This window comes from Pan troglodytes, chromosome 3, assembly GCF_028858775.2.
Source record: "Pan troglodytes isolate AG18354 chromosome 3, NHGRI_mPanTro3-v2.0_pri, whole genome shotgun sequence".
NCBI lineage: Eukaryota > Metazoa > Chordata > Mammalia > Primates > Hominidae > Pan > Pan troglodytes.
In genome coordinates this window covers 147,409,191-147,429,584 of record NC_072401.2, presented here as the reverse complement: position 1 = coordinate 147,429,584, position 20,394 = coordinate 147,409,191, and the positions used below count along the sequence as shown (strand labels likewise).

General features: G+C 40.5%; 1 protein-coding gene and 1 pseudogene across 3 annotated transcripts in view; one reads left to right on the top strand and one right to left on the bottom strand.

Annotated features, from left to right (window-relative positions):
* MMAA (metabolism of cobalamin associated A) overlaps positions 1-19,502 on the bottom strand; it is a 38,326-nt gene extending 18,824 nt beyond the window's left edge. Inside the window, exons 1-2 of one of the 3 annotated variants that reach the window (XM_016952305.4) lie at positions 19,104-19,484; positions 850-946 (exon numbers count right to left, since the gene is read on the bottom strand). The gene's annotated coding sequence lies outside the window, so the exon portion shown is untranslated. Of the gene's footprint in view, positions 1-849; positions 947-12,300; positions 14,011-19,103 lie in introns of those variants that run through there. The other 2 variants (XM_054683415.2, XM_526697.9) reach the window with 2 other exon arrangements.
* On the top strand, positions 12,474-14,506 carry LOC100613551 (nuclear receptor coactivator 4-like; annotated as a pseudogene).
* Positions 19,503-20,394: the final 892 nt, after the last annotated feature.

Here is a 20,394-nt window from a genome sequence, read left to right as displayed (position 1 = left end):
ATCTCAAAGCATAGTCAGAGCCACCAGGGTGCTTATTTAAAATGCACATTCCCAGCCCGACTAATCAGAATCCCTGTAGATTCACACTAAAGTCTGAACCACTACGAAATTAGATAAGGATCTTTTTTTTTTGAGACGGAGTCTCACTCTGTCGCCCATGCTGGAGTGCAGTGGCGTCATCTCGGCTCACTGCAAGCTCCGCCTCCCGGGTTCACGCCATTCTCCTGCCTCAGTCTCCCGAGTAGCTGGGACTACAGGCACCTGCAACCATGCCCGGCTAATTTTTTGTATTTTTAGTAGAGACAGGGTTTCACTGTGTTAGCCAGGACGCTCTCGATCTCCTGACCTCGTGAGCCACCCGCCTCGGCCTCCCAAAGTGCTGGGATTACAGGCATGAGCCCCCACGCCCGGCCATAAGGATCTTTTTTATGATGATATACTGATATTCTCTACTTCAAATTGTATTAAAAAATGAAAGTTGACATGGTATGCCGAGTCAGGGCAGTGCAGAGGTTATGAGCCGCGGTCACTATGAATCTCTGCCACTTAAGCCAAAATAACCTTAGGCAAGTTACTTGACCACTCTGTGCCTCAGCTTCCTCTTGAGTAAAGAGAATAGGTAAGAAAGCAGAGTGGTTGTGAGAGCAAAATGACAATTCTTGTAAAAAGCTTAGAACAGTGTCTACCATGCAGTAAGAGCTCAATTAACCTTAGCTTTTATTTTAATTACACCAAGTTATGAAACACTGGTAATAATTCTTCCAGTAGCAAACTAAAATTTACAGTTATATATAACTCACCCAGTTTGGGTTTATGAGTATTTGTAAATTTTGGTTGATTTTCACGCACCTTGTGGCATGGTGGAATAAATTATTGCTCCAAGGTATACCTGTAAATGGTACTTCAAGGCCGATGAACATGAAATTAATTTTAGCTTCTTAACATTCTATTAGGGAAAAAAGAATAGTTTAAGATTTTTTAAACTGGTAGAACTATAAGTGCTCATCAGTTTTCCAAAAACAACAACTTTTTCTCTATGGGGCGGTGGGGTGGGGGGTGCATTATAATGTCTATTTGTACAAAATTAGCCTTATTCTAAAAGGACAATTAAAAATGTATAAACGTGTTTCTAAAAAACAATTTTAAAAGATCTAATGTCACCTTTCACACAAACACACAAAAAGACATTTAAAACAAAACTTTAAGAGGGAGTCTACTTTGGAAGCTCTCTTTCAATACCACCTTTAAGCACAATTCTCATCAACACCACTACCACTACCAATAGACTGGAATCCCACAGGCAAGAACTGTATTTTTATTCAACCACTATTTTCTAAGAACATACTACTTTTCAGGTCCCATGATAGGTGATAAGAGTAATGGTGACTATAGCAACGGTACTGATGGTGATGACAATAGTATTTGATTATGTTCCAGCCATTATACCATAACCTTCTATTAATATATTAGTTCCCTATGGCTGCTGTAACAAATTACCATAATTACTGTAACAGAATTAGTTACTTAATTACATTGCAAAGACTCTTTTTCCAAATAGGGCCACATTCACAGGTTCCAGGGATTAGGATGTGGACATATCTTTTTGAAGGCCATCATTCGACCTGCTACACTTTCTTAGGTACAATGCCTCGTTCATTATCTTATCTTAAATAACCTAATCCTAGCACTTCAAGAGCTCACAGAATAAAATACGTCACATCAAAGAAAGAACAAAGTGCCATGGGAACAGACAAGATTACAGGAGCTCACTCTCCTTGGGGAATTCAAGTCACAGAGGAGTTGAAGTCAAGACCGAGTCTGAAATAACAAAAATGTTGAAGAAGGTTGAGGCAGGCTTTCCAGTCTGAGGACTTAAATGTGCAAAATCAGAGTTGGGACTTGGTCTCTTCCCTGTCATCTCAGAGAAAATTAAGAAATTCAGTAAGGCAGAAGCCTAGGGTATATGGAACTACTGATAGGAGATGAGGCTGGACCGGAGGTAAACTGAGGTCAAGAAATTAAATTTTGTCTTGTGGGCAGTGGACAAATGACAGAGACCTTTTTGGAGGTGACATAATCAACTTTGCTTTTGAAGAGATAACTCTAGAAGCAGTGACATGAAGTCAAGAGTGATGAGACTTTTAAACAGAGCCCAGTTCAGGAAGCCTAGCAAGGAACCAAAGGAGATGATGAGGACCTAGACTGAGGCAAGGTATTAAGGAATGGAAAAGAAAAGCCTGATTTAAGACCTTCTTGACCTATCCTATTTTATTAGAATCCTCAGAGTTTGACATGGAGCCTGGCACATTGCAATTGCTTAAATAAAAAGAAAAAAAGAGCTGCTGCTGATCTGAACTTATTTCATTCCCCAAATACCTGGCACATTAGAGTCTACAAGCCACTTTCAGATATTTTATTTCATTTTATTCTCCAGTTAATTCCATGAGGACAGTACAACAGTTATTATTTTCATTTAACAGAAGGGGGAAAGAACACTGAGAGAGCTGAGTGATCACAGTCATAGCCAGTGGCAGGGCCAAGATTCAAACCCAGGTTGTTTGACTCTCTATGGCAGGCATTACTTAATAAATTATATTAAAATAACAAAGAAGTCCTTTGGCTAAAAGGGAAGTAGATATTAGTAACTCTGCCCAACTTCTGAAGTGAGTAAGAAGTCTTTTCAGTTGCATTGATGCTGGTGGCATGAGGAGGAGCCAAAGAACAGAGAGAGGAAATCTGCAGGATAGAAAACATTCTTATTACCAAATCTAGTCCTATTGTCCCATAGGGAAGATGTTGTCATATGTAGTCTAAGAGCAAATTAGAACTATTTAAAATATGCTCCTTAATTAACAAGTCTTACCATGACTACCTCCTATTACCAAACAAGCTGTGTTCAAAAAAAGAGTGACAGAGGTGGTCAGGGTCAGAGCAGGATAGCAGAATACAAGGCTTCACCAATCATTTTCTACCTGGTTTTAACTTTGTATCACTCAAAGAGGCACAGAAGAGGTAGGAAAAACTGTTTTGAATCCCAACACCACCCCTCTCCCATGCCCTGGCAGCAGTGGCATGATGCAGAGAGCATTTCTGTGAGCTGGGGAGAGGGATAGCAATTTTGTGGCACTGAACTCAGTGCCGCCCTGTTATAGCAGAAAGCAAACCTGAAAAACTCAGCTGGCACCACACACAGAAGGAACTATTAACCACTAAACCAGCCAGAGAGGGCTGGCTGTTCCCAGAGCTTGAAACTTGAGTTTCCTGAGCTCACAGAAGCCTAGCCACTGTGGGTTAAAGTGCTCTAGTGTCTCAATTAAACTTTAATGGCAGTCTAGGCCACAAGGACTGCAACTCCTAGGCAAGTCCTAGTGTTGAACTGAGCCCAGAGCCAGTGGACTAGGGGGTTTCAGGGAGGGGGAACACAACCCAGTGAGACACCAGCTGGAGCAGCAAAAGGAGTGTTGGCATCACTCCTTCCCTAATCCCAGGCTGCATAGCTCATGGCTGCAAAAGAGACACCTTCTTTCTGCTTGAGGAAAGGAAAGGGAAGAGCGGGGAGGACTTTATCTTGCATCTTGGATATCCTCAGTCACAGCAGGATGGGGCACCAGTTAGAGTCATGAGGTCCCCCTTCCAGGCCCTAGCTCCCGAACGACATTTCTAGACACACCCTGGGCCAGAAGGGAACTTGCTGCGTTAAAGAAAAGGAGCCAGTCCTGGCAGGATTCATCACCTGCTGACTGAAGAGCCCTTGGGCCCAGCAGCAATACCAAGGTACTACATAGAGGGCCTTGGGTGAGACTCTCAAACTTGCTGGCTTCAGGTAAGACTCAGCGCATTCCCAGCTGCACTAGGTACAGGGCGAGACTCCTTCTGCTTGAGAAAAGCAAAGGGAAAAGTAAAGAGGAATTTGTCTGGCATGTTAGGTACTAGCCTGGCCACAGTGGGGTAGAGAAACAAATGGGCTCTTCGGGTCCCCAGTTCCAGGACTTGGCTCTTGGATGGCATTTCTGGACCTGCCCTGGGCCAGAGGGGAGCCCACTGCCCTGAAGGGTAAGTCCCTGATCAGCCAGCATCACCACAAACTGACCAAAGAGCCCCTGGATCTTAAGGGAGCATCAGCAGTAGTCTGGTAGCACTCTTCATGGGCCTGTGGCAGTGGCAGTCATGGGGTGAGGCTCCTCTGCCTTTGGAAAAGGGAGGAAAGAATGGGAAGGATGCTGCCTTGTGGTTTGAACACCAGCTTAGCCACAGTAGAACACAGCATCACGTAGATTTCCAGAGTTTTTGACTCCAGGCTTTTACTCCTGGATGGCATCTCTGGACTTACCTGGAGCCTGGGGGAACTTACCACCCTCAAATGAAGGACATAAGCCTGTCTGGCTTTGCCACTCGCTGACTGTATAGCCCTAGGAATCTGAGTGAACATAAGTGATAGTCAGGTAGTTACAGTGGGCCTTTGGTGAAACCCAGTGCTGTGTTGGACTCAGGTCTGATCCAGTACAGTTACAGTGGTGGTGACCACAGGGTTGCTTGTATAACCCTATCCCCAGCTCCAGGTGGCTCAAAACAGACAGAGATTCTGTTTGGGAGAAAGTATGGGAAGAGAACAAGAGTCTCTGCCTGATAATCCAGAGAATTCTTCAGGATCTTATCCAAGATCACCAAGGTAGTACCACAGTGTTACTGGGCTTGGGGTGCCCCAAAATGCAGATATGGCTTAGATCAGAACACCCAAGCCCTTTCAAATGTTTGGAAAGCATTCCCAAGAAGGACAGGTACAAACAAGCCCAGAATATAAAGACTCCAATAAATACCTAAGTCCTTAATGTCCAGATACAGACAAACATCTGTAAGTATCAAGACCACCCAGGAAAACATGACCTCACCAAATAAACTAAATAAGGCACCAGGCACCAATCCTGGAGAAATAGAGATATGTGATCTTTCAGACAGAGAATTCAAAATAGCTGTTTTGAGGAAACTCAAAGAAATTCAAGACACGACTGAATGTGGTAGCTCACATATGTAATCCCAGCACTTTGGGAGGCCGAGCTGGGCAGATCACCTGAGGTCAGGAGTTTGAGACCAGCCTGGCCAACATGGTGAAACCCTGTCTCTACTAAAAATACAAAAATTAGCCAGGTGTGGTGGTGGGTACTGTAATCCCAGCTACTTGGGAGGCTGATACAAGAGAATCACTTGAACCTGGAAGGCAGAGGTTGTGGTGAGCTGAGATCGCACCACTGCACTCCAGCCTGGGTAACAGAACAAACTCCATCTCAAAAAAAAAAAAAAGAAAAAAAAAAGAAAAAGAAAAAGAAATTCAAGATACCACAAGAAAGGATTCAGAATTCTATCAAATAAATTTAACAAGGAGATTAAATGCAACTGGCATACTGAAGAATGCATCAGAGTCTCCTAAGACAGAATTGATCAAGCAGAAGAAAGAATTAGTAAGCTTGGGCCAGGCATGATGGCCCATACCTGTAATCTCAGCAATTTGGGAGGCCAAGGCATACAGATCCCTTGAACCCAGTTCGAGACCAGCTGGGCAACATGGCAAAACCCCATCTCTACAAAAAACAAAAAAATTAGCTGGGTGTGATGGCTGTAGTCCCAGTTACTCAGGAGGCCGAGGTGACAGGATTGCTTGAGCTTGGGAGGTAGGGGCTGCAGCAAGTCCTGATCACACCACTACACTCCAGCCTGGGTGACAGAGCAAGACCCCTGTCTCAAAAAAAAAAAGAATTAGTGAGCTGAAGACAGGCTATTTGAAAATACACAGTGAGGGAAGACAAAAGAGAAAAGAATAAAAAACAATGAAGCATGCCTCCAGGATTTAGAAAATAGCCTCAAAAGGGCAAATCTAAGAGCTATTGGCCTTAAAGAGGAAAAGAGGAAGTAGAAAAAGAGATGGGTAAAATGTTTATTCAAAGGGATAACAGAGAACTTCCCAAACATAGGGAAAGATATCAATAGTCAAATACAAGAAGGTTACAGATCACCAAGCAGATTTAATCCAAAGACTACCTCAAGGCACTTAATAATCAAACTCCCAAAGGTCAAGGATAAAGAATGAATCCTAAAAGCAGCACAAGAAAAAGAAACAAACAACATACAATGGAGCTCCAATATGACTGGAAGCAGGCTTTTCAGTGGAAACTTTATAGGCTAGGAGAGAATGGCATAACCTACTTAAAGTGCTGAAGGGAAAAAAACAAATGTACACTAGAATAGTATATCCAGTGAAAATATCCAAACATGACGGAGAAATACTTTCTCAGACAAACAAAAGCAGAGAAATTTCTCAACACCAAACCTTTCCTACAAGAAATGCTAAAGAGGACACTTCAGTGAGGAAGAAAAGGACATTAGTGAGCAATAAGAAATAATCTGAAGGTACAAACTCACTGGTAATAGAAAGTAAGCAAAAGAATATTGTACCTGTGGTGTATAAACTACTGTTAAGTATAAAGACTAAACAATGAACCAATCAAAAATAACTACAATAACTTTTCAAGACAGTAATATATGAACAGAAACAACAAAAAATTGAAAAGCCAGGGATCACGGTAAGGCAGAGTCTTCATTAGTTTTCTATTCATTTGTTTATGTAAACAGTGTTGTTATCAGCTTAAAATAATGGGTGATAAGACAGTAAGATAAGATAGCAAGTCTTACAGTAATCTCAAACCAAAAAACATACAACAGATACACAAAAAATAAAAAGCAAGAAACTAAATCATATCAGCAGAGAAAATCACCGTCACTAAAATGAAGACAGGAAAGAAAGAAGGGAAGACCAGAAAACAAATAACAAAATGGCAAGAATAAGTGTTTACTTATTAATAATAACATTCAATGTAAATGGACTAAACTCTCTGGTAAAAAAACATAGAGTGGTGGAATGGATAAAAAAAATAAAAGACCCAATGATCTGTTGCCTATAGGAAGCCCACTTCACTTATAAAGACAAACACAGACTGAAAATAAAGGCATGGAAAAAGTTATTCCCTGCCAATGGAAACCAAAAAAGAACAGGAGTAATTAAAATTGTATCAGACAAATAGATTTCAAGACAAGAACTGTAAGAAGAGACAAGGAAGGTCACTAGATAGTGATAAAGCAGTCAATTCAGCAAGAGGATATAACAATTTTAAATCTACATGCACCCAACCTTGGAGCACCCAGATATACAGAGCAAATATTATTGGAGATAGAGAGATAGACCCCAATACAATAATAGCTGGAGACTTCAACATCCCACTTTCAGTATTGGACATATCTTCCAGACAAAAAATTAATAACAAAACATTGGACTTAATCTGCACTACAGACCAAATGGACCTAATAGGTATTTACAGAACATTTCATCCAATGGCTGTGGAAAACACATTCTTCTCTTTGGTACATGGATCATTCTGAAGAACAGACTACATGTTAGCTCACAAAACCAGTCCTGAAACATTCAAAAAATTGAAATAAGATCAAACATCTTCTCTAACCACATTGGAATAAAACTAGAAATCAATAACAAGAGGAATTGTGGTAACTATACAAATATATGGAAATTAAACAACATGTTCCTGAATGAACACTGGGTCAATGAAGAAATTAAGGACATTGAAAAATGTCTTGAAGCAAATAATAATGGAAACACATCATACCAAAACCTATGGGATACAGCAAAAGCAGTACTAAGAGGGAAGTTTATAGCTATACGTGCCTACATTAAAAAAGAAGAAAAACTTCAAATAAACAATGCATCTTTTTTTTTTGAGATGGAGTTTTGCTCTTGTTGCCCAGGCTGGAGTGCAATGGTGCAATCTCGGCTCACCACAACCTCCGCCTCCCGGGTTCAAGCGATTCTCCTGCCTCAGCCCCCCAAGTAGCTGGGATTACAGGCATGTGCCGCCATGCCCGGCTAATTTTGTTTTTTTAGTAGAGATGGGGTTTCTCCCTGTTGGTCAGTCTGGTGTCAAACTCCCAACCTCAGGTGATCCACCCACCTCAGCCTCCCAAAGTGCTGGGATTACAGGTGTTAGCCACCGCACCCGGCCTAAACAATGCATCTTAAAGAGCTAGAAAATCAAGAGCAAGCTAAACTAAGGAAAAAAGAGAGATGATCCAAATAAATAAATGCAGAGATGAAAAAGGAGACATTACAACTGGCACTGCAGAAATCCAAAGTCTCCTTAGTGCTTATTATGAGCAAGTATATGTCAATAAATTGAAAACATCTAGAAGAAATGGATAAATTCCTAGACATATATAACCTACCAACATTGAACAATGAAGAAATCCAAAACCTGAACATACCAATAACAAGTAATGAAATTGAAGCTGTAATAAAAAGTCTAATAGAGAAAAGCCTGGGACCTGATGGCTTCACTGCTGAATTCTATCAAACATTTAAAGAACTAATACCAATCTTACTGAAATTATTCTGAAAAACAGAGGAAAAGGGAGTATTTCCAAATTCATTATATGAGGCCAGTATTACTCTGATACCCAAACCAAAGACATTCCAAAAAAATAGTACCTAGAGGCTTGATATGGTGTGGCTCTGTGTCCCCACCCAAATCTCACCTTGTAGCTCCCATAATTCCCACATATTATGGGAGGCACCCAGTGGGAAATGACTGAATTATGGGGGTGGGTCTTTCCTGTGCCGTTCTCCTGATAGTGAATGAGTCTCACAAGATCTGATGGTTTTAAAAACAGGAGTCTCCCTGCACAAGTTCTCTTTCTGCCTGCCGCCATCCACGTAAGATGGGACTTGCTCCTTCTTGCCTTCTGCCATGACTGTGAAGCCTCCCCAGCCATGTGGAACTGTAAGTCCAATTAAACCTTTCTTTTTTAAATTGCTCAGTCTCAGGTATGTCTTTGTCAGCAACATGAAAACGAACTAATACAAGGCTAGTATTCTTTTGAATACTAAATAAAAAAGAATACCTCTAGTATTCTTTTTTTAGGTATGTCATTAGTTTTGGTATCAGAATAATACTGGCCTTATAGAATGAATTTTGACAACTATTGAGGCAAAAGTCCTCAATAAAATACTAGCAAACTGAATTCAACAATACATTAAAAAGATCATTAATCATGACCAAGTGGGATTTATCCCTGGGGTACAAGGGTGGTTCAACATATACAAATCCCATCCTGGCTAACACGGTGAAACCCTGTCTCTACTAAAAATACAAAAAATTAGCCAGGCGTGGTGTTGGGCGCCTGTAGTCCCAGCTACACGGGAGGCTGAGGCAGGAGAATGGCGTGAACGCAGGAGGCAGAGCTTGCAGTGAGCTGAGATTGTGCCACTGCACTCCAGCCTGGGCGACAGCGAGACTCTGTCTCAAAAAACAACAAAAAATATATATATATACAAATCAATCAATGTGATATATCATATCAACGGAATGGAAGGCAAAAACCATATGAGCATTTCAATTGATGCTGAAAAAGCATCTGATAAAATTCAACATTCCTTCGATGTTTATATGTCATTTAAATCCACGAGACCAGATTACTAAAAAAAGGATTCAAGATTAAGAGGAAGTGTGACACCTTTTTCAAAAATGTTAAACACACATTGACACCCTCCCCATATACACACACACACACATAGAATAACTATATATATATTGATGTGTATATAACTTCATCTACAGAGGAGTGGTATTATGGTGCTTTTATGTTGTTTTTTGGCTGACCACATATTTCTGTTTTTTTAAAAACAGCATATGTTACTATGATAGGCAGAATAATGGCCCCCCAAACATGTCCACGTCCGAATCCCTGGATCCTATCAATATGTTATGTTATATGGCAAATAGGGAATTAAAGTTGCAGATGGAACTAAAGTTGCTAATCAGCTGACAAGGTAAAAAGATTATCTTAGATTATCCAGGTGGACCCAATGTAATCACCAATGTCCTTTAATATGAAAGTGGGAGGTAGAAATGAATAGCAGAGTGACATCATGTGAGGATTCAATCCACTCTTCAGGTCTTTGAAGATGAAGTAAAAGGGCCATGAACCAAGGAATGAGGACAACCTATAGAAGATGGTAAAGGCAAGGAAACTGATTCTCTTCTAGATCCTCCAGGATGGAACAAAGATCTATTGACACCTTGATTTTACCCTAGTGAGACCCGTGTCAGACTTCTGACCAATAGAACTGTAAGATAATAAATTTGTGTTAAGACACTAAGTTTGTGGTAATCTGTTACCAGAGCTAAAGGAAACTAATACAGTTCTATGGTAAGAAAAAGTAACCAAAAAAATCTTTTTTAAAAGATAAAATTCAGAATTTTTAAAATTTAATAAGAAATGCCTAATAACTACTCATGATTTAATTATTATCTTTGCCATAACCTATAACTTGCTTCCTTTTGCATTTAGATTTCTTCCTAACATCAGAGTCAAATTTGATGAATCCTTAATTTTACCAGTTATTGTGACTATCAGTGTTACATTCAATGCATTTATATGTCAGTTTCTAAATTAGACGTAAAGCCAGCATATATACTAAAAAAATTTAGTAAAAAGAATTATGTGCAAGGTGAAATAAGCAATAATCACATTTTACCATTTCTTCCATGCACAGATATTTTATCAGAATCATGTTAAATTTGAAGTTCAAAAGTAGTCTGAAATAACATGATATATATGAGATAGTAACCATTTTTGAGCATGGTAGATTTTTTAAAACTATATATATACTATAATAAAAATTAGGTGTCTGTAGTGCATATCCTTCACATTTTTGCTGACAAATGCCTACTCAGTTCAAATAGCACCTCCTCAGAGATACATCTTCCCCCACCTTCTCCAGGCAGTTAAGTGTTCTATTCAATGCTCCACAGTCTTTTGTTCCCATCTCAAAAATAGTATTTGTCTTCTTGTTTTCTAATTTATCTACTTATAGACCGCTCCTTACCAATTCTCATTGCTCAACTCAACTGATTCTCCCAAAAAAAGGGCATATTTCCTCAGAAACTATCACAGTGCCTGGCACACAGTAACCTTCCAATTTTTTTTTTAGGTTCATGAATATATACTCCATCTACTCTATGTTAATCTACTAAACTATAAAGAAAAGTTTGGGTAACAATCTTAACCTGTGTGACTGAAGGACATTTACTAAAACATTTTGCCTTCTAAGTTTCCTGTTTTGAATCAAGACACCTTTGACATGCAACCAACCTTCCAAACAGAAAAATGGTAAGATAAGTTTGCAAGGAATCAAAACTTAGTAACAAAAGCTTTACTACATGAAATTATGTCCATTTATAATAATGTAAGCAAATATTCTCTAAATAAATATTCTAGATTGCTTTAACATTTAAAATAGTGGTTTCTTACAACAATTTAATTGCAATCTTTCTCAGAAAATCCACACCGTCTGATAAGCTTATGATTTATACTGCAGGTTTTATCACAATTGGGATTGCAGTTCTCTGCCTTCTGATGCCAATACAAATCTTAAAAGGACTTTAAGTGAAAAGAACGAGAAAAAGGATGATACCATCTTACTCCAGTTCTTTTGCCAAAACCAAAAAGCTATCCAGATGTATGTAATTCTGGATTTGATAGCCTCAAACTTCTTCCCAGGGGACTCATTTTCTTGCTTCCCCCCAACTCTTTGGAGCATCTGAATGGCAAGCAGCAGCTGCTACCTTCTACTGAGTGTTTATCATGTGTGAGGCATCGTGCGTGCATTTTTTCAGCTAATCCTCACAACAATCCTACAGTGGATGACATCCTATTTTAAAGGTGAGGCTCAGCGGCATAAGACTGATTCACCAAGGCCTCAGAACTAGTGGCAGAACTTGGAAAAAACTATGGATTTCACAAATCCAGATTTATATGGTGTCAACTCTAGAGAAAATAAAATAATCCTGTATATCTGAACATGCCTGATTATGGCTGGCTATTTATCTTTTTATTTATTTATTTTTTGCTTAGGCCAAAATGAAAAATTAGTTTCTATTTCCTGTGCTAAGTTTTTATCAGTAGATCTCGATGTGTTAGGTGACAGAACAGACCACATTTTAAAATGTTTTTTGCTCCACAGACAATAATTCACTCCTGATAACTAAGTTCATAACATATTTAACCCCATGAATTTATCTAATTAACCAGATTTTAAAGCAGCCCATAAATTTTTTAAGAGCCAATATAACTCAGCCTTGTATGAGCAGCTTTCTACCTTTATATACTGTCACAGGCAGAACAGACTAATTCCACTAAAATGGCAAAATTATGTAAGTAGAGAGAAGGATTATTTCCTACCTGCTCATGTAACTCAGCATCTTTTCCTGCTTTCTCATGGGAAGAAATCAAAGAACTAGATCAATAATCGAATCAGCTTTGGGCCCTAGGTTTGTGTGGGGCCGTGTCTCAGTCCACCCAAGGTCCCCTCGGACTGCCCCAGAGAGGCACTGGGACCTGGAGCTGTGAGCAGAATGAATACCTTCCAAGACCAGAGTGGCAGCTCCAGTAATAGAGAACCCCTTTTGAGGGGTAGTGATGCACGGAGGGACTTGGAGCTTGCTATTGGTGGAGTTCTCCAGGCTGAACAGCAAATTAAAGATAACTTGCGAGAGGTCAAAGCTCAGATTCACAGTTGCATAACCCGTCATCTGGAACGTCTTAGAAGCCATGAGGTGTGACTAAATGGACAGGTGGACCTCATCTATCAGCTTAAAGAGGAGACAATTCAACAGCAGGCTCAGCAGCTCTACTGGTTATCAGGCCAGTTCAATTGTCTTATTCATCAACTGGAGTGTACCCAAAACAAAGATCTAGCCAATCAAGTCTCTGTGTGCCTAGAGAGACTGGGCAGTTTGACCCTTAAGTATGAAGATTCAAATGTCCTACTCTTTGAAGCTGACACAACTGCTCTGTGCCAGACCATCACCATATTTAGGTCTCTCAAAACAATTCAAATTCCTGAGCACTTGATGGCTTATGCTAGTTCATCAAATATTGGGCCCTTCCTGGAGAAGAGGCTATATCCCTATGCCAGAGCAGAAGTCAGCATCCAGTATTGCAGCTATCCCTCTCAGCAAATGGCTCCTTGGAAGCAAACCTGCCGGTGGTCATTAGGCTCCTTACATACCCAGCACCAACCCCCAGGACTGGCTCACCAAAAAGCAGACCTTGAAGAATAGACAGGCTTCTTCCAGAGCCTGCAATTTCTTTAGTAATGTCTGGGGAAACCTAAAGGGCTTAGAAAACTTGCTCCTCAAGAGTCAGCGACAGGAAGTTCCTGAAAAACCAAGTTATCAAAAGTGTAACAGCCATTCCACTACTAGTTCTTTCTCCATTGAAATGGAAAAGGTAAAGATCTAGAGCTTCCTGATCGAGATGAGATGAACCTATCAGATTAGCTAGTGACTCTCCAGGAATCCCATAAGCTGGGGAAGCCCGAGAATGGCAGTCATGAAACCGGTGAGAAGTTTGAGCTCTTGTTCCAGTCCTATAATATGAATGATTGGCTTGTCAAGACTGACTCCTGTACCAACTGTCAGGGAAACCAGCCCAAAGGTATGGAGTTGGAAAACGTGGGCAATCTAAGTGCCTGCATGACCACTTGGGGGCCAAGAAACCATTGTACACCCCCAGCATGGTTACAGAGGATTGGCTTGTCCAGAACCATCAGGACCCATGTAAGGTAGAGGAGGTGTGCAGAGCCAATGAGCCCTGCATAAGCTTTGCAGAGTGCGTGTATGATGAGAATTGTGAGGAGAAGGCTCTGTATAAGTGGCTTCTGAACAAAGAAGGAAAGGATAAAAATGGGATGCCCATGGAACCCAAACCTGAGCCTGAGAAACACAAAGATTCCCTGAATATGTGGCTCTGTCCTTCTAGTAAAGAAGTAATAGAACTAAAGCACCAAAGTCAATGGTTCCTTCTAGAATTGCTGGTTCCTTCTAGAATTGCTGATTCCTTCCAAGTCATAAAGAACAGCACCTTGTCAGAGTGGCTTATCAGGCCCCCATACAAAGAAGGAAGTCCTAAGAAAGGGCCTAATACTGAAGACAAAGCTGGCAAACAAAAGCTAAAAAGCCCCATGAGCACTTCCTGGTGTTCCTTTAACACAGCTGACTGGCTCCTGCTGGGAAAGAAGATGGGCAACCTCAGCCAGCTATCCTCTGGAGAAGACAAGTGACTGTTTCGAAAGAAGGCCTAGGAAGTATTACTTAATTCACCTCTACAGGAGGAATATAACTTCCCCCCAGACCATTATGGCCTCCCTGCAGTTTGTGATCTCTTTGCCTGTATGCAGCTTAAAGTTGATAAAAAGAAGTGGTTATATCGAACTCCTCTACAGATGTGAAGGAGTGGACAAGAGTTGAGCAGCCTTTCTGCTGATTATCACACATCATGAGCTGAGTGACTGTGGCTTGCCAAATCATTGTGTTTCTGGGTCTGACCAGTTAGCTTAGTTCTTCTCCTGCCTAATTTTGAACTAGTAAAGTGAAGTGAGTCATCAGATTATAAGTTACTGTTTAAAAGAAAAATGTTGTTTATTGATGCTGAGCTGATTCAGTTCCTTCCTTCTTACAGAAGTGTTAATTCACCCCCACACCAGAAATGCAGCATCTTTGTGGATATGTCTTTTTCACAAGCCTCCAAGGCTCCTTAGATCGGGTCGTTACTAAAAGTACATTAAAACACTCAAGTTTTAAAAATGAAATATTTCTGTAATCGAAGTGTATTAATGTATTCTAAAGCTAGTAAACTTCCCTAACGTTTAATTGCCCTATAGATGCTTCTCTAGCTGTGGGTTTTCTTCTGTTAGTGGTCTGAAATAATGATTTTCCTATTCTATTAATATACAGTGTATTTTGCACAAAAAATTAACCTGGCCAATAGTGATTACCAAAATATATATTAATAATCTTGGCAACTTTTGACATTAATTACCAAACATTTTAGACTACATGTTCTACATTATTATTCTTCACTTGAAAGAAACTCAGCTACTGCAAATTTTGTCTTTCCTTCTTTCTGTAAATGTTATTAAAATATCCAGTGAGCTCTTTTAGAAGGGCTCGGTATTATTTCAAGACTATTTTTGAGGTAGTTCTAGCCTTTTAAAATATTCTACACACCTGTGGGGTTCAAAAGAACCCTAGTACCGACTAAGCAAATAGGCAAAAGACATGTTGGAAATGTAGTATAGTACTTGAACCATTCACTATCATAGGGATTATTGGTGCATCCTGGGTAATGGAAGTGGAGCTTGACACCTGGTGCTTTTAACCAGGGATAAAGTCATCCTCTCACTGTAAGTACAGTATACCTGTACCTCCAAAAGTGACATTTTAGTGAACAGGCCATTTTCAACACTTGTGCCTTGGGGTGTTCATTGAAGCTTTATGAAAACTACTGATGTTTTCTCAGTCTCCTTAAAGTTATGTCCATGCTTTAAAATGTCTCTGTAAGAGAGAAGTGGGTTTTATATTTATAATGTTTTTAAATTCTCTAAGATATATTTGCTGCTTTCCAGACTTTGAAACTATTAAGCTTCTTAACTGCCTCTTATTGAAATACTTCTGGGGAAACTTCATGGTCCCACAGTGTCATTGCCATACAGCTTCACTAGAGTTCTCTGAACCACAGCTGAAAGAGCTTTGTATTATTTTTTAATTCCCTCCCCAGACATCATATAGAACTATTATAATAAAGGTGGTGGGCAAAAAACAATGTAAGGAGCCTTTCCAGTTATCTTAAGTTGCAGCTAACTCTGTAGTTTCTTTTTTGAGGCCAAACACACTGTATTTTACATTGTCAAAATATAATTTACATTAATCACTATGTTAATGAGTATGTAAAACATTATTTTGCATTGATGAATTTTGTATCTGCCTCCATTAAAAGCATAACAGCCATAAAATAATAATAATCAAATCAAAATGTTTCAACTAATTTTCATGATTCCTGAGAATATGGCTTCATCCTACAATTTGTAAGCTAAGCACTATCAAAATACAAGAGAAATTCCCCAGCTTTACAAGATTCAGTAAGATATCTCAAAAGTAGGCCATATCTAGTATATTAGTCTGATTTCAGGCTGCTGATAAAGACATACCCGAGACTGGGTAATTTATACAGGAAAAAGGGTTTAATGGACTTACAGTTCTATGTGGCTGAGGAAGCCTCACAATCATGGCGGAAGGCAAGGAGGAGCAAGTCATGTCTTACATGGATGGCAGCAAGCAAAGAGAGAGCTTGTGTAGGGAAACTCCCGTTTTTAAAACCATCAGATCCCATGAGACTCATTCACTATCATGAGAACAGCACAGGAAAGACCTGTCCCCATAATTCAATCACCTCTCACCAGGCTCCTCCCATGACACATGGGGATTGTGGGAGTTACAATTCAAGATGTGATTTGGGTAGGGACACAGCCAAACCATATCAGTTATCTTTGTATTTATAGCACAATTATTTGCTCACAGAATTAATGAATGTACGCCATAATTCTGCATGGGTCAATAACTCCACTACACTGATTACTCAGTTAATTGATGTTTCTAAAATGTACATTTTTTTCTAGATTTTACAGTAATATATTTTAAGGACTTTCTTTTTAAACTGATTTCAATATATGGATATTTTCCTTCATTAAAAATTTGCTCAGCAGCAGCCAGTCTGACTTGGGATATTTATCTTGAAATTGATCCAATGAATATTCTCAATTTCAATAACTACTCTGGCAAGAAAAAGCATACAGAATTTCCTAAATCAATACAGTAGATCAGTGTCTGCAGCACAGCACAATTCGTACAGGCAATGCAGTGTTGTACCAAGTGTTTCCATTTCTCAATGCTAATCACTTTTGATTTGAAGATAAGCTGTCAAATGCCATTAATCTGTTTACCATATTCCACCCCCCGCCCAACCACAGAAGGCTTTATTTTCTCTTTTTCAAATAATTTCAGGAAATTTTGGTAGAGCAGGATGACTTCTTAAATAAGCAACTTTTAAATAGGTTTTAAATAGGTCATCATGAGTTAAGAGTAATAAAGAACAAATACCAAATTCATGAAGGGATTCTCTAAAGTTCTCTGTCCACTTTACTTTTTATCACTTTTCCAGTAAGATTCAGATTTCCCAATTCCTACTTTTAGGCTTAAATGTGCTTGAGAAGTCTCTATTTTTCTAAATTCCATCATCATTAAATGTTTTGATTCCCACTGCTACCACCCTATTTCAAATCTAGACTTGAACTAGGAAGCTCTGAGACCAACTATGGAACCTGGGTAATTTCTCATATTCTCAAAGTTCCTTCACTTACAAAATGAAAACATTAAGATCTACGTATCAGGATCATGGTGAGTATAAATGAGTATGCATGAGAGAGCCTGGCACAGGGCCTGGCATCAAGCAGGTGCTAATCACCTCTAAGAAACTTTCCTCTTTTCTCTCTCCCTCCTCAGTCCTCCTTTCAGACTTCACAGCAAGACTCATTCTGAAAGGTGAATGTGATCTCCTTAGCCTCCTACTCAAATTCCTCCAAAAGTTCACCGTACCCTAGGACAGTGGTTCTCAAAGTGTAGTCCCCAGGCCAGCAGCACCTCTTGCGCTTGCCTTTCCAAAATTCCTCTAAGGAGAGTTTACTATCTTCCAAACCTGCCACTCTCCCAACCCCAAGATTTAACTCATCTTTTACATCCTTCCCCATCTATGATATCTCTCCTATACTACCCAGCTTAAAATCTTTCCTGACCATCCCAGTCTCTAGGACTTTTTCTGATCTCTAATTCCAATTATTTCTGAATACAAAGAGTCTTCATCTTACAATCGGGTCTGTGTCTGGATAAACCCACTGTAAAGTCAAAAAATCTTTAACTGAACCATTGTGTAAGTGTAGGACTGTACTAAGGTGAAAATCTGCAGAGGTCACAAACTAGTTGCACCTGGCCCACCCACAGAAGGTGTGTGTTAACTAAATTGGTTGCAAGTAACATTAAAAATCAAGAAAAAATACGTAAAAATACAGATCTTTGGCCTGTGTTGGAGAAAATCGGACCTGCGTTTGAGAGACCCCCATTCCCACATGGCAACAATCAGCTAAATGGTAAATGTTTCGAGCATTCACCAGCTCTTTCCATTCTAAATAAAGGTTTTCTTTTGACATCTTCAAATATCTCAAATGGTGATTTACATTTCTTATGGATATGTAAATTTTCATGCTAGTTTTGTCTCTCCTAATAGAATACAGCCCTTAAAAAACCTGTCCTTGTCTTTGACTTTTTAAAAACCTCTTGTTACCCTGAACACAAACCGGTATTTAGTGCAAAATTATTGTAAAAGAATATTCTGAACATTGTAGACAACAGCAAAATGCTGAATAATCCACACAGTTTTTCTGGAAACTTTTGGCTTTCTACCAAGTTGGAAAAGTTTTATTAGTTTATGTTTTCTAAACATATGGATTAGGGTACAACTCTTAAGACAGATAATACAAAATTTTTATATTATTTTGGTTTAGGTCGTCTTTCATTTTCTAATGAGAAATACATATGAAGACAGCATGCCCTCTGCTGAAAGAGATTTAGGCCCTGCCCGGCACGCCATGTGACGGAACCTAGATACTGTTTGTAACTTTTAGTTTGAATCCAACTTTTATATCCTGGATTTTATTTCCCGGAAAAGAGTTTCAATTTCACTCTTTGGTAGGAGTCATAGTGGCTTTCTCTGACGCGGCCTCAGGTTAACCATTTACCGGGTTTGGCAGCGACAAGGGAAGAGCCACCTTAACAAAGCTGCCTTGCTGTGGCTCAGAGATAACCTGAGAAACCTAACCAAGATGAGAATTTTAAAACACTGTTTACGTACAGGGCCTTTTTTTGTTAAACCTTCCATTTGAACCCATTTGCCGACTCCTGCCTGTCCACACATATCCGCACCCCTAACATCAATATTAGGAGAATATTCGATAATACTCTCCTTTTCCTTCCCCCACCCCAAATCCTCCAGGGGGCGCCCCGGAGGACCGCGCTGGCCCCCCGGCGGGAGGGCGGCCGTAGGCGGGAGCCCAGTCCCGACTCCTGGACGCCGCGCGCACTCCCCATACTCACCCGCCCGAAGCCACGGAAGTGCCACCTGACCCCGCCCCTTCCGCCGGATCCTCCCACGCAGGCGCAGCGCCGACTGCAGGCGCGTGGGGCCCGGGGATCGCCTGGGGCCGGGTGGCGGTGCGGGGCATGGCCAGGGTCCCCGTGGACGTGGCCGCGCAGTTCCGGCGTGTGGCGGAGAGCGAGTGAGCGTGAAGGTCTCCCGGCCTGCAGCAGGCTGCGGAAGCTCTGCGCCGGGAAGTTCTCTGGCGGGGGAGGGGAGGGCGGTTTACGTCCTTTGGGGTAGGTTTTGCCCTTTTTAAGATCCACATGAAATCTTTCGCCTCCGAAGTTCGAGGGTAACTTTCGTTCCCTCCTGGCCTTCGCGACACCCTCGAGTCGGACGGAGGCCGAGTCGTGCCCTCACCCCCAGCAGCCTGCGGCGGCCGGGACCCCCGGAGGCCCTTCTTCCGCTCCTTGGAAACTTAAAATGTGGGGTGAGGGAGAGACGCGTTACGTTTGACAGACCGGTGAAATTAAAGACACTCAAGCTTCTCAGAGTGATTTGAAGAAATGCTCAGCGTTCTGCCGAAATATAGTTTTAAGTTTTTAAACCACGGCATGGTTTTTAAAGGCTGAAGGACCCACAGTTTTTTTCTCTTAAAGGGCACCCATTCATTTTGATTAATATTTCTTAACATGCAGCCAAAGCCAGGACTCGGGCTCACTGCTGCAGGGGTGTCCTCGGGAAGTCCCGAGGGGGGAAAGGCGCACAAGCCTGAAATGGAGATGAAAATAAACAGGCATAATATTTGCTACCTCACTGCGTGGGCGGAGTAGTAACTAATTCTTAAAAAACGTCTTAGATAACGTGTAAGTAGTAAAGCCGTTGTATGCTAATCTAGAATTTTTGAGAAAAAATCACCCAAATGTTTGCTATAATGTGATAAAGATAGCATCCATCGGCAGTAGCCAGGATGAAATGACGAGTAGATATGGTTATAAATGGGGCCCATGCAGTATAATTAGTATATGAAACCAAGATGTCAGTCCTCACACAGAATTTGTGTAATGATATGCATTTGGGAGGCTTCAGGCCTTTTCAGCTATTTGATACAGGTTGATTCTTACTGAATACAGAATAATAAAAAATGAATTACTGGTCTCACCATTTTCATTATTACTATTTGGACCAAAAGACTACCACTTTTACTCCAAAGATTGTAGACTCAATAGCCAATGACAGAAAATTAAGCACAAGTCTAAATGAAGCCGAGGATCTAGTAGAAAGAACATAGAATCAGACCTTTCAAAT